The following is a 15,901-nucleotide window of genomic DNA, read 5'->3' as shown; positions in this document are numbered from 1 at the left end:
GGAAATATTAAAAAAAAAAAAAGGGAGTAATCTCTGACATCTCTGAGTCGTACACTTACATCTCTTCATCCCTCCTTACATATCTAATCAAATCTAAATGAATCTGAAGCACTGTAATCACTGACCAAGTTATGAAAGACCTCCTGGTACACAACCCTGCAAATTGCTTCGCAAAAAATGTTCATCTCATTCTCTCAACAAATATACACACAAACAAACCACAAATAATTCTTTGGTAAGTGTCTTCAAATATACTATTCAAAGTCCTCATATTTACCAAATTCTTCTTTGTTTGTATGGCTATCTCTTATACCACTGGTAACCATATCAAGTACAAGACAAGTTTAACATACCTGGCAATGTAAAGAGAAACCAAGCATCTGCAGTATTGCACAAACAAGAAATGTTCTCTACTAACACTATATATCACCAAAGTAACTCTAAGAAGAATTACTACTAAGGTAGAAGGGTATACAATATCCTTCTCCAACACTGGTGAAACAGAAACTGAGGGAGAGGCGAAGAATCACTTGCCTTCCTTAATCCCTAAGGACAGACAAGGATCAGGTGCAGCAGTTTCTCTTGTCACACCAGCATCTAAATGACACAAAAACCCTGCTAGTCATGACCCGTGACAGTAGACGACCACAAAAGGTTTATCATCTCATTACAATGCGTAAGAAGAAAAGATAAATTGGCAACTTGCCGAGTCATACCCTGTATAGCAATGGGATAGCATTGCCTTTCTATAAAATCAGTTAAATTGACAAAATTGCCTTATACTTTTGTTTATCAAGACTACACCATCACTCATTATAAAGCCATTCATAACATCCATACAAAATGAATGATGTACTGTATGTCTAAGGAATTATTCTAAAAACACCCTCATGCACAAACCACCCACACATTCAAAACTGACAGCCATACCAATTTTTCTCTTAAAATAACTTCAATATATACTGCATGCATGACACACACTGTATACTGTACTCTATTTACATACATATACATACTATACTGACTATGAGCGAGAAACATGGTCAGAATTGGAAAATTGCTATTTTACACTAGCAAGATAATTGGCAGGAGGATAACTGAATACAAGGGCAGTGTCCACAAACTGTTGTGAGAAAATGCTCCAAAATTCTAACTTGCACATTTGCAATGTAATACAGTGAGCTTGGCTGCAAGGAAGACATCCCCACATTATACTTTATAAAAAGAGAAAAATGGAAAATACCTACAGTAAGAGCATCAATTTATTTCATATGTTAATATACAGCCATACTTTTACACACAAGTTGAATGCCATAGTTTTCAACATTTAACATTATTATTGTGATATGGAAGTTTCAAGTGGTCTTAACTACAGTAAGGGCTTGTTATCTACAAAGAGAGAGGTGCCTTAAAGACTTCCTTGTCCATCTGAGAAGGGACCTTAAAAAAATTTACAAACTAAATCAATCATGAGTCTTCATAATTTTAACTAAGGTATCAGCAATCAGCAGAGGATGTCCCTCTACCTGATAGGCTACTTACCATCCTGAACCTATCCTTACAAAATTTGCAATTTGCTCTAGGGATGTTAAGTGAATTCTGGATAATCTTGATAGCCAAGGTGAAGAATCTCATGCTTTCTTCCATTTGTTTTTTAAAAGGTTTCTAGTGGGTTGTACCCCAAGATTAGTACAGTAAACCCCTGTATTCACATTCTCATGCATTCTCGGGTTTCTCTGTGGAACATATCTAGCCATTATTCGCGGAAAATTCGTCCATTTACGGTATTTTTCACTGAGAAATATTCACTAATTACTGTATTTTCATATAATTTTCATGAATAAATGCACTTTTTGTGATAAAACTATTAAAATACACAGGTATAAGCATTTTTAGAGGGGTTTCCTTGTGTTTAAACTATCAAAATGGGCAGTTCTAAGTGTTTTTAGAGGGGTTTTTAGTATTCGCGGATTTTAGCTATTCACCGGGGGGGGGGGTACGCATCCCCCCGAGAATACGGGGGGTTCACTGTAGTCTACAGATTTATGTCAATATATTATCAGCTAATAAGTTAAGCTTAGTAATTGAGTGCCTACAGTATTCCAAAGGGTGGCATATCTGCAGACTGCAGTAACTACTTGCCTATTTCTACTCTTCCTGTGCCCTCTAAATTTGTGGGAAAAACTTATTTTTAAGCCACTATACAAGTACAGGTAAGTGCAATCCAAAGGACTCTTATCTAATGGTCAATATGTATACAGGAAGCAGGTAGTTGCCCGAGATGCTCATTTAGATCTGACATGCCATTTGCAAGAAAACCTTGGCAGAGTTCTGAGTGCAGAGCAACTGAAATAAATTTTAGTGCTTCTTTCGACTTAGTAAATCACATGGCACTTATTTTAAAACTTCATTATCTTAGGGTGGGTGGATAAGTTTTAGGATTATTTCAAGACTTCCTTATAAGTAAGCAGCAGTATGTTGCTGTTGATGGGGTCTTTAGCAAACTATGACCTATTGTTGTTCTTCTGCTGTTATTTCTAGTGTATGCAAGTGATACGGTTGTTGGCTTGGAAAACAAGATAGTTCAGTGTGCCCATGATGCAACACTAATGAGAAATGAAGATGCCCTCAGTCTCAATCACGACAAGGAGCAGATTCATGAACGGTGTAGTCACCAGGGTATGAGGCTGAACTCTAGTAAAATGAAAACACTATTAATTAGTGGATCTCCCACTAATTTTCCATCCAACCTTCCCTTCATGTGGATGGGACTCTGCTGAACAAGTCTGATGCTTTGACTATACAGTACTTGTTGCAACTTTTGACAAACATCTTAATTTTGAGGAACATCCAATAAAAGTGACAGTAAAAGCCACACAGAAGTCAAGTATTACATGTAAACTGTTTTAGGTCATTTGTCCTTCCTCTTCTAGAATACTGTTCTCAGGTGTGGATGTCTGCTTCTGCCAGAGATTTATCTCTTTTAGACTAAGTGGTTCGTGGTGGTAAGTTTGTATCCTACATTAGAAGTTATAACTTCAGGCCATCGACAGATGGTCCCTTGTCTGTCAAGATTTCAAAAGTTGTATTTTAACAGATCTTTCACATTCACAAATAATCACAGATCCCCTTTTCGTTCTGAAAGTGACCAGATTTGCTCAACAGCAGCCCCAATATGCAGTAAATGTGCCATGCTGTCAAATTTCTCAGTTCCAGAGGTCTTTCATCTCTCACACCGTTGGATTGAGGAACAGTTTTCCTAAGGAAGTTATGCAATTAGAACCTCAATGATTTTAAGGCATTAGCATTTGGAAAAAAAAAAATGTTAAACATCTATATCACAAAAGGTCAAAGTTAAGGGCAACAACATTCTGGAGTGAAGTCTATTTATGATTTCTTTGTTGAAGAGCAAAAATAAACCAGTGTCTCACACATGACATGAAAACATAAAATGCAGTAGCACTAAACTACTGTTTGCTTGGGCTAGTCATATCCCATTTATAATATGACTGACAAATTTCTATAATACAGGCTACACATACATAAAGGGGAGGTAAAATTCTTGGGGAACAGCCATTACAGTATCTGTCATTTATGCAGCCTAAGACAACATCCAGAGAACTTTCTGATCCACGACATTAACAGGGTCAAGTGTTGAAGAACAGCCATTGTTCAAGCAGTGCTAATGGTACTATCCTGAGTAGAGAATCACACACAGAGGTAGATCTGTAAGTTGAGATTATTGCATTTCCCATGTTTTGTTTTTCAAAAGGCTACATTCTCATTCATGGCCACATAAGTTTGACAGCCCTAGAATGATTCTCTCTCTCTCTCTCTCTCTCTCTCTCTCTCTCTCTCTCTCTCTCTCTCTCTCTCTCTCTCTCTCTCTCTCTCTCTCTCTCTCTCTCTCTCTCATAGCTATACTGTACCCATCTATATCTCTACCTGCTTCTGCCTATTTGTCAGTCTGCTAGTTTTTCTTCTTTCCTCAGCAAACACCAAAACCACTAAGTGGTAATACTAGGAATACAGGCAGTTCCCGTGTTACGATAGCCTCAACTTAAGTCAATCTGATCTTACAACGCTTTTCAAAAATATTCATAAAAAATTTGTCTCCAAAGTTAAGGCGACGTTAGGCTGGGTACTAGTTTCTGAGCTCCCTCATTTAAATAATTAAGTGCTGACATCCTTCCAGTGTGCAAGCCAACCACTTGTTTAAATGCAAGGCTTTCATCACTTTTTTTTTTTATTAATTTTTTAAAGTTAAGATCCGACTTAACTCGCCACCTCAGGAACGGACCTCCGTCGTAACTCGGGGACTGTCTACAAACAAAATACTAGTGAAATGAAATGAGCAACCTGAAATGAGAAGCTTTTTCTAATATAACTTCACAATGTATCAGAACTGTAACATAAATGAAGTTGTAGTTTTATTTAATGAATATCTCTTACATAAGAGTTTTGGCTACATCATGCAATCATGAAGATTTAGACTTATACCATATGTGTTTACCATTTAAAAATCTAAGAAAAGCACACCAATTGTTTATACCTAAAGAATTTAGGTATAAACAATATGTTTAGTTTTATTATGAAACAATGAAATACCCCAAATTCAAGATTTCTTACAATTTTCCTTGATATACAGGGCAGGGGAATGATTTACTCACTCAGTAACAAGTAGCCAAATTTTCCTCCAGCAACAGGGACAAATACTGCGCTGGTTTGAAACGTGATTATGATACAAGATTCAAGGTTAAAAGATCAATAAATATGCAATTTAATCTAAAATTTGCAATCTGTTTGTACTAGAAAACAAATCTTTGTCTTTAACATGAAGACACTCTCCTTACAAGTCAATCTCCCACAACAAATATGCCAACTTCCCAGTCACATATGTAAGCAGGGGAAGGTTGCCTCTGGTAGAAATCTGTTAATCCCAGCACATGTAATGTCAAGGATGACAGAGCTCTGTGCCTCGAGTATGGCTTGTTTGTACTGTTACTTCTAGAAAATCAGAGAACTCTTTGTTTTCCCTTATGGGAGAAAAAGACCAGCTCAGAAGGTAACATATCATGAAATCCCAGATAAGTATGCTCTGCCAGTTCCTCTATTCTTGCTAAAAGGTTGGGTTGGGTTAGGTTAGGCTAGGTTAGGTTAAGTCACATCTCCCAACTACAATAAAAGATAAGAGAATGGAAGCTCTGATATATAATTAATTTGTGACAGATGTGCAAATTCCATGCTCTGCAGCAGCACAACTGTCACAGAGTTTTAATTATAGTACATTCAAGGAGGATGTCCAAATCTGCATAGGTCTCTATTTGAAAAGGCAATGGTATGCTTTCATTTTTAATATAAACATGGGATGGATATTGATAATCTTCAAATGTAAGCATGATCACTGGCATTCTAGAGACTTTAAGCACCTTACACTTCCTTGGGCACACATCAATATTTCTTCTTCAGTATGATCACACAAGTCCCTCTTGAGATCACTCCTCTTACATATCTAAAATTTATTTGAGGTTTGATATATAGCAACATATCTACCTTATGTGGCTTAGCAAATACGACTATTATCTGGCTTTGCAAGAAACAATTATTAATATTTTGCCACATTTACAAATGTCTCCAAATTCAATGGCACCTACTTTCTGTGTAAACACACTGAATTTAACTATATTAATTCACTTTTGCTGTACAAATAATCCACACTGGTGGCTTGGGTATTCTTTGTTATTACCTTTATTCTGGGGTTGAAAGTATTTTTTACAAGTCGGCTTGTATTACGAGCTTCGTTGTGACTAATGAAAAAGATACCCATGACTACGACCTATCACCCTCCTAAGAAGTTCTTTTATATTTGTTATCCCTGAGCTTACTAGAACATGAAAACCTGGCTAAGGAAGAAAAGGATCATACAAGTGGTGTAATAGCCTTAGAAATACATAAAGGAAAAGAAAATGCACAGCAATGTGGAAATTACATGTGAATACGACCACTAAACCATGCTATGAAAATCATGGAAAAGGTGCTGGAGGCAGGGCTAAGAAATACTCTTTAAATCAGTATATGCATGTTAGCTTGACTTCATGCCAGGGAGATCAACAACACAAGCAGTCTTTGACGAAGAGGTTACACCACATATTTATAGATCTTGAAAAGGCATCTGACAGATGCCTAGATCTAGAGGTACTAATCAAAGCATCAAAAAAAAAAAAAAAAAAAAAAAAAAAGTGCTAGCTTACAGCAGGTAAACAAGACTATCAAGCCATTCATCCACCTACCTGCCTTTAACCTCCTGGTTACCAAATTTCAACCACCATTTCCTACTCATGCAAAATGCATAGAAATACACTTACTTGAAAGGCAATGATTTGAATTTCCATAAAAAACAAATATCTCTCAGGGACCTAACACTAAAAACCAAGTGCAAGACTCAGGAAACCTTCTACCAAAGCCAAGCTACTTCATTGTTTGCTATTCCTGCCCTCCCATGTAGCAGCAAGGAGAGGATAACTGGAGTACTGCCTCGTCAGGGATTTAAGAACATATCCAAAGACTAAAGTGCACGGATTTAAGAACATATCCAAAGACTAAATCTTTCAGAAATCAATGCTTGCTGTTGTTTTTGGTGTCCAGTGCATCAAAGCTTGAAATTAATATCAAATTTTTGGTTGAGAAGGTGATTCAAGATGCATATACCAACAATCCAGAGGCCCTGCCATCAGAAATAGAAGTTTTTGTAATTTTTTTTTCTTAAATACTAACCTCCCTATTACGATAGCCGTAATTACCATGTAACATGGGAGGACGATAGTGTGAAAACTAAAAAATCTATAGGTATCGTTTAGTTTGACCTGTCTATTGACCCATTCCTTTTGGGTGATTCATGCATCTATATTGTTTACCATTCCGTTTTTTCTCCATCCACACGAGAGGGGAGGCTGGGGATACATAATACTGTACAGAAGTAAGTACAGTATTTAAAAAATTAATTATACCTTATGAAAAGTTCTATTTTTGAAAAGAATCTTACCTCTCTATTATGATAGCTGGTGTGCACATTGAAGAAAAGGTAGGAAAAAGGTGTGAGGACAAATAATTACAACCTTCACGGTAACAACAAAATTCCACCAGGAACAGGATGCTTCTTACCTAACGATTAGAATTCATCTGCTGGTATTGTTGCCGGGAGAGGACCAATTCATTAGGCTGCAAGGACATCTGAAAGATGCTGGGACTCCTTGCAAGGGATACCACTCTCACTTTGATGAGAGTGGGACTAAAGGCCTTGTGCCTGGGCCAGCAAGGCAAAGAGGGCAACTGAATGAAGCCTCTACCTATCTCAAAATAGAAACCTTCATACTTCCCAAAAAATATCTTAAGCAAATGGGAAAGGCTGGAGTATAATTACCCTAACCATTAAGGATAGAAGTTTCCCCTGTCGTAAGGAGGGACGAAAGTGGTCTGCATGATTTGAACTGAATCTCTACATCTTGCAAATAGTGTGAGGCAAACATATAGTTACATCGCCACTTGGCTGCATTAACAACACTCAAGGCTTGAAACTGAAGGTAGTTGCCACTGCTCTCACCTTACGAAGCTCATTTTCAGGAGTTATAAGAATGAGGGGTCTAGATTAGTGTGTGCTTCCTTGACCAGGTTCTCAAACAGAGAGACCATGATATTTTTTGCCACAGGTCAGTCAGGTTTAGAACACTGAGGTCCCTAGTCCTTTGCCCATAAGAGACTACTGTCACTGGGCATGGAAGGATTTCATACATATCACCATGGAAGATAGACTGAGAACACAAAAAAAAAACTAAGAAAAGCCTGAGACTTAATATTTATTCTTAGCCCTGGAGAGGAGACAGGCAAAAAGAAAGGACTGTTCTTTGGGAAGTAATGTCCACACTGCAGGAGAAGACCTGGAGTTCACCGACTGTAAAAAACAAGCTTTATCATCAAATCGTTTAAGAAGGCTGAGTTTCGAGGTTCAAACAGAGGCATGCTTAAACACTTCGGCATTAGTCTACATGAAGTCCCAGCACAGTGGTTTAATTGGAGATTAAGGAATATACAGTAGATTTAAGGAACTTAAGGCTGCCTTAATGTTCAGGTTAGCAGAGAGATCCAAACTAGAATGCCTTAATATGGATGCAAACGTGAAGCAATACCCCGTTATAGCATTAACAGACAAACCTTTGTGTAGCATATATGAGTAAATAACTTCATTAGGTTACTATAGAGGTATAGGTGCAGTAAATACTCCTGGAAAAGCATCAAGCTCTAAAGACTGACCACAGTCTCTCATACAGTGCATTAGTCAATTGCCTTCTGGAATTAATGAGTGATTTTCTACACCCTTTGGGAAAATTCTCCACTGAGGCACAGGAGGTTCTGGTGAAACCTCATGCATCAAGGGTGCATGAGAAGATCCCTCCTTAGTGGGACAGGTCTAGGCAGTATATCAGATGAGACAAAATTTTGGAACCATTCCCTGTGTGGCAACCACAGTGTCACCAAGGTCATGCATTGGAACCATTACTACTTCATCTGATTAAACAATACGCTGAACAGAGCAATCACTAAAAGAACAATCCTTGTTCCTACATTATATGTCATGACCATTGCAAACTGAAGGGTCAAGCCAGGTATACCCTCTTACCTTACAGACTCTAAACACTTTGTCTTTATCCTCTCTGGATGACATACAGTAAACCCCCCTTATTCGTGGTCTCATGATTCGCGGATTTCTCCGTGGAACGTAAATACACATTATTTGCGGAAAATTCACCCATTTGCGGTACTTTTCACTGAGAAATTACTATATTTTCATATTTTCATGAATAAATGCACTTTTTGTGATAAAACTATTAAAATACTCAGGTATAAGCATTTTTAGAGTATTTTTCTGTTTGAACTATCAAAATAGGCAGTTCTAAGTGGTTTTAGAGGGGTTTTTAAGTATTTGAGGATTTTAGCTATTTGCGGGGGGGGTTACGCATCCCCCATGAATATGGGGGGTTTACTGTACTGTATGACAAAAATGAAGATAAGCCAAACCCCAAAATCCAGAAAATGATGTCATCATTAACAATACAAAGTACTATATGTACACAATACTCAATATGTTCTTGTGGACCAACAACAGTGAAAAAATTGAATGGTAAACAATATACACTTGAATCATCCTAAAAGGACGGGTTAATTGACAGTTCATACTGGACGATCCTATTAATTTTTTTTAGTTTTCACACTCTATGGTCCTCCCACCTGACGCAGTAATTACAGTTATCACAATAGAGAGGTAAGCTTCATTTAAAAAATTAATATGAAGTGTCATACGATTTCGGTTATTTCAACATCTATCGGTCACCACTCTTCTTGGAAGATTGGTGACCATGAATTCTGACCGACTCTCCCACAGTGATATGACTTTCACACTAACTCCCATATCAGGGACCAGTAAAAGTTGGAGACTTACCTCCAACTGATCCTGATGGTCCATCCCTCATCGTTAGCAAATTCTTGTAAAGACTGTTACAGTTTTTTTTTCTGCTAGGAATATTACATCACAGTTTTGAAAATGATAAAAATGAAATCACCAATTAGATGGTCAAGTGAATAAAAATCAGGTTTTGCAATTTTTGTATATTAGGTTATAAATAGCATAATGATGATTTTGTTATGCAGTTACATTATGGAGTTTAACATTTCCAAGTTAAATTTAAACAAGTAAAAACTGCAGCAAAGTTTCTTTGGCACAGTCGAGTTTTCTGTACATCGTATATAAGCAAAATCCACCAGTCTTTGCAGCTAAGCCCCACCCACTGCTTGTGTCACAACCATCCCCTGAAGCTAATTGGTTGGCAATTTGTTTGAAAAGTTGGTTAACCTGTGATTCTTTTCATCTTCATTAATTTTGCAATGGTTGTTTTACTGAACTAAAACACATTCTGCTGATCATCAAAAGGAAACGTTATATTATCCCCTGAAATAAAATCATAACACACATCTCCTAAAAATGGTAAAGAAATAGGAAAATAAGAATGAAGTCAGGAATGTTCCACAATGCTGCAATGTTGTTTTTCGTAAATGAGGGAATGTCTTGTGCTTGAATTACAGGGTAATAATAATTACCACCTGATATTGTCCAGCGTGTTCGCCATTCTAAACTTAAACACAAAGACTTTTTCAGATCTATGCAGATTGGTATTTCATACTGATTTTAGGAAACTTTACTATAATAGCCTAGTCATCAAATCGATTTCATTGCAATCATTTACAATGAATATGCCCGGGGGGATGACAAGCAGTGACCGCACTCTACTAAACCAGAATATGCCTATGCTTAACTTAAAGTCACAGTACGATAGGCTATACAAGTCATATTGGACATAATTTGCTGAAAATTTCCTAAGGGCATTTTCTCCTTTCGAAATAACAGGATCATAAAAAATTATGTAGACCTATACTGTAATGTCCTATGTCTTTTTGTCGGTTTACGCAGCTTATGATGTTTGGATTACAGGCCTATCCCTATCTTATATTCAGCCGTTTTATTGTGGTTCTTCTTGTGGTTATTCTTGTTTTTAACCTGACCCTGTTAAACAGTTCTTGTAGTGTCTTCAAAAATTTTTCATATGATTACCTATTCCAGAATAAACACACCTATTCATAAAATACCAGTAAAAAGAATTATCTGCCTACTATTGTTAATTGAAATTTAGTAATTTGTTCTATTAAAAGTAATTGAGATCTTTATGAATACAGTCTACACTAGAATATTCTCCTAACAACAGAGAGAGAGAGAGAGAGAGAGAGAGAGAGAGAGAGAGAGAGAGAGAGAGAGAGAGAGAGAGAGAGAGAGAGAGAAAATTTACTGACTCTTATGTATCCTTTTGTCCAACAGGGTAATCTACAAGAACGCCCCTAAAAGCAAATGAACCATGGGCTACTTGCAGACTGGTCTGGATCGTTTCATATGTAACTTTTTCAACTATCATTTATTTTTTTCTTATTTTGTTAAGTATCTTATGATGCCTTCCTACCACAGCCTTCATTTTCATGGAAATGCTACAGCAGCCTTATATTTACTCATCACAATAATATAATTTGTTATCCCTTTTGTAAATATATTTTCAATATAATTCACTGCAAGCAGTTTGATAGTTGTATGTAAGGCTGAGACAGCCCTATGATTGGTCTGTGTGTGCCATCAGCTATATGTCCACAAATTTTATTTTTATTCTCTGTGGTATAAGTGGCTTTACATTTACTATGGCCATCAACGCAAGTACACATGTACAGTGTATGCACATGCTTATACATGTACATTTCACATCATGGGTCATATGCATTATAGGCTATATCATGGGGTCTTTGCAATAAGAAACAGACACTATATATACATTGATTAAAATTTGACTTGTAGGCTATGTCCTGTCATCTATATGTTTTATAGAGGGTTTTAAACATCTGACATGCAGGATTATGATGAATTAATAGCTATTTCAATTAGCATAATGGGTCTATGTGGAATCACTGGGACCAACATCAATTTAAAAGAAAAAAGCAAGATGCTTGTCCCCACAAAATAAAAATATGGATAGGTTCAGATATTATATAACTAAACTTGCATAATTCACAATTCCTGGAACTCAAATCTGTGGTGTCATCGTTCATGCACGGAGCTAAACATGACCAAACAGGGTCAAATCTATACTGGCAATCATTTCGACCGTTAACTGGTGTGACGTCATTCCACTTTCGAGAGCTAATCAATCACTGGCATGCAGTGGGCGGGGATTAGCTGCAAAGGGCCATAGTTTCCTCATAATCAAGTCCACCAACAATAGAGCTATCTCTCAGTGGTCTCGGTATAATGCTGTATGAACCACGGCCCGTGAAACTTTAACCACAGGCCAGTGGTGGCCTATCCTATATGACTGCCAGAAGCACAATTATGACTAATTTTAACCTTAAATAAAATGAAAACTACTGAGGCTAGAGGGGTGAAATTTACTATGTTTGATGACTGGAGGGTGGACGATCAACATAACAATTTGCAGCCCTCTAGCCTGAGTAGTTTATAGGACCTGAGAGTAAACAGAAAAAGTGTGGACAGAAAAAAGTGCGGACAGACAGACAAAGCTGGCGCAACATTTTTCTTTTCAGAAAACTAAAAGCTGCCAGTACTTAAAACCAGCAGCGAAATAAGGATTTTTTTTATAGTATTTGAATAACTGTGACTTTGCTTTTGGTCAGAAATACTTTATCTCATTATTCGTCCTACATTTCTAAATGTCTATTTGTAACATGGCAAATTCTCTGTTATAATGTTCTATTATATTCAAGGGGGGCTATCCTAGCATATACTACTACCATATAGGTTATTTCATGGTGCTCTAGGTCTCAACATGCAGGTAGGTAGAATCAAAAATCTTATGATAGATAAAGTTAGGGAAGGTTAGGTTTGGACACATCCTTTTACTTCATTCTATTATTCAAGGCACTCTGAGATTGGGTTGGGTGAGGGGGAGGGCACTTGTCAAGCAAGACCTAATGTCCTAGGTTATGTTGCATTTGGCTGTGCTCATATGATAATCATTTCTACATTTCATTTACTTTCCATTTTTCCCGTAAAAAAAAAAAAGTTTCACACTGAGGTCTCCCAAACAGAACTGGGGAGGGGGAGACAAGTTGGGGAAGTATGGTATTTCCATAAAAATATCAGATAATTTAAGAAACATGGGAAAACCATCAGAAAACCTGATGTCAAGTCTGAATTCAATTATGGGAATAAAACTACTGTATGTATATATTTTTGCACAGCCTATATTGCATATAAGCAATTTTAAATTGGTTTCCCATTTCCTCAGCTAAGCTAAAGGCCAATTCATTTTTAAATAGCAACAAACACTAACAAAAAAAAAAAAAAAAAAAAAAGTTGTCAATAAAACACAGAGTGGCTCATGACTATTTTGATAATCAACATCATTACATTTCCCTGAAACCTTACATACAGTAATCATAAATAAACCCAAAATTCCAAACTGACCTGAGATAGGATCATTAATTGTCCCTGAAATATCTAGTTGAGGTTTCCCTTTGGCGTCCAATGTTAGGCACTTTCCTTACAGCATCCTGTCTGCCACTTACAGGACTTTATCAATGGGCGAACAGAGTGTTCAAATGCTACTCGTACTGTGGGATATTAGTGCACAGCTATGCAGGACTAAGAATGCCGACTGACACTGGCATGAAATATTATCTATACCATACCCTATGGCAGTGGTGTCTAATTTACCATGTCGGAATACTCTGAAGGGAAAAATCAATGTTAAAAAAAGTTCTTACATAACGTAACCTGATAGGCTAACGAGATCCAGAATAGTTCCTGCGGTAATCTATAAGATACCCTACGGCAGTGATGTACACCTTATCCTACAGGAATACTCAGAAGGGAAAAATTAATGTTAAAAACTGTTCTTACATTATATAGCCTGATAAGGAGAGCCAGAATAGTTCGGGCAGTAGGTTAGACCACGGGTTATCTTACAGGTAGCCCAGGAGGCACATGAGCAAGGTAAAGTCACACTCGGCTAAGTCACTGTGTATTTGATACTGAGGTAAGCAGAGGAGGAGAAGAAGGAGGATGAACAGTGTAGACAGTCTAGTCAAGAGGAGGAGGAGGGGTAAGAATACGAGGGAGTAATGGAGGGGGGAGGGGAGAATACGAGGGTGTAATGGACAGGGAGGGGGGTTCCTGAAGAAGCCCTGTGAAGCTAAAAGATCGCCACCACCCCACAATAAAGCCATGTCATAACCCCCCCGTTCACCTCCGCTGTCCTCCTCCCCTACACCTTCTTCGTGTAACCCGAGCCTTGGTGTGTAACGTGAGTCTGAGTGTGTATGTGTGTCAGACACATGCCACACGCTTCACAACCGCATCTACAAGCACGAAACACTCACATGAAACGACTACTTTGCTTTCACAACGGCGTTGGCCTCAACGAGCAACCTTTCACTGCTCACACTGTTTTGCTAGACGACATCGGTCGTGACTGAAGGGACCAAAGAAGAGGTTTGTTTTCCTATAGGCAGGTTTGCCAATCTCATTTCTCCCTTTCAAGGTACACTACACAAGGCTGCCAACACAATGACGCAGTCAACCTTTTTTTTGTCTTTTTTACACCTTTCCCATTCAAGATTTTCCTTCAGCTAAATACTGAATGCGAGTGTTCAATAATTTTTCAATCTTAGACGCTATCAACTCATTAATGATGATAAAGATCCATTCTCAAGATGATGAAACATGATTTGCCTTTTACGGTCTCATGTAAGGTCAACAAAGTATGAAATAAAAGGGGCGTGTCCATTTCATAACGACCGAAATAGGTGATGAACGGTTCATTGTGTTATGTTTAGAATTGTGGTTAATGTACCTCATTTTTTATTTCGTCTGAAATAGTTAATAAATCTATCATTCTCCCTTTACAATAAATATTAAGAAAAACGAAAAATCTTTGAAAGGCACCAAAAAATCAAATAAATAATGCAAAAATGCGGCACACAAACACACGCTATTTGCAAAGCTTTTTCATCCTTACACAGTTACATTAAATTCAAGCTCAATAGAACGTGCACTGAATATCTTTTTCCCAAAATATTTGAAAGATTCAACCACATGCATCCTTTCTCCTTCTAGTTTTGTTCCATACCTTTGTACACTGGTTCGACTCTTCTCCAAGGTAAATGGATTTATCATAAATAATTCTCCCTAGCGTAAGTGAATTCGATATTAATGGGTTATTTGTGGCTTAGAATCTGAAAACATAAATTGACACATTTCTTTATAGGAGTAAAAATACAATAATTCCATTCTTGTAAATAAAGGAAAAAGATAATTCCTGTCCCAGTAGTTCTTTTAAAACCAAACTGCTCATTTTCGGAATCTACAGCCAAATACGGTATTTACAGTATTTCCTTATAATTACAGTCATTTCTAAAATAGTTGACAGATAAAATGTCGCCTATTGAAAAGATATGAACTTGGCAACAAGTAACATGGAACTAATGAAACGAATAAAGGCATTTTGTTTACACTGTAATCTTTCCCATTGTGCTGTAATTCGGGCAGCTATGATTATAACAGGTATTTCCCCTATTGCTCCTTCAATGGCATGAATGTTTAAAAAGCCACACATTTAAAATATGGAGTTGTAGTATGTTAGAAATGTTGAAGAAATATGCTAAAATTAAAATTAAATTATTTAGATGAACCCTATTCATACGGAACAAACCTGCAGGGGCCAATGACTTGAAATTCAAGTTTTCAAAGACTATAGTGTCCATAAATTGAAAGGCAATGCCTAATGTAGCTATTTGCCATACACTGTACACTGCAGAAGAGTACATGAAAAGTTTTAGGGGTAGGTCAGTATCTACAGACCCTCGTCTTCAATAAGACTTCAACAAGGGGACGTACTTTAACGCTGAAAATTTCCCAGCCCGAGGTTGCCAAGAGCGTTGCCTGCGTTCAGCGTACAATAATCGGACGTGACATAACTGCAGAATTTCACGGTCGACTTGCATAAAAGGAAGTCTTACGAAGGTACTCAGTGCCTTTACGCTGCTCTTCGCCACTCTGGGTTTCCTTACGGTCTGCGATGATTGAATAAATGAGATTATTGTTATCTTTGATTGAGTGTTAACAAAGAAATCAGTGGAGGAAAAGACCGGGAAATTATGTGATTCAGTATATTTGCTGCAATATCGAGATTGGTGATACATACCACTTTAGTGCTGCTCTTATTGTTAAAGTATGCATGAATGTACACATATATATATATATATATATATATATATATATATATATATATATATATAT

The 15,901-nt window shown here is 37.2% G+C and overlaps 1 protein-coding gene across 10 annotated transcripts in view; it reads right to left on the bottom strand.

Moving 5' to 3' along the window:
- mv (lysosomal-trafficking regulator mauve) overlaps positions 1 to 14,128 on the bottom strand; it is a 284,471-nt gene extending 270,343 nt beyond the window's left edge. For 9 of the 10 annotated variants that reach the window (XM_067101421.1, XM_067101424.1, XM_067101413.1 and 6 more), the window contains exon 1: positions 13,984 to 14,128. The gene's annotated coding sequence lies outside the window, so the exon portion shown is untranslated. Of the gene's footprint in view, positions 1 to 13,504; positions 13,640 to 13,983 lie in introns of those variants that run through there. The other variant, XM_067101414.1, reaches the window with a different exon arrangement.
- Between the last annotated feature and the right edge of the window lie 1,773 nt (positions 14,129 to 15,901).

The sequence above is a fragment of the Macrobrachium rosenbergii genome, chromosome 57 (assembly GCF_040412425.1).
Source record: "Macrobrachium rosenbergii isolate ZJJX-2024 chromosome 57, ASM4041242v1, whole genome shotgun sequence".
Taxonomy (NCBI): domain Eukaryota; kingdom Metazoa; phylum Arthropoda; class Malacostraca; order Decapoda; family Palaemonidae; genus Macrobrachium; species Macrobrachium rosenbergii.
The sequence above is the reverse complement of the archived record's forward strand: the minus strand, read 5'-3'. Positions and strand labels throughout refer to the sequence as shown.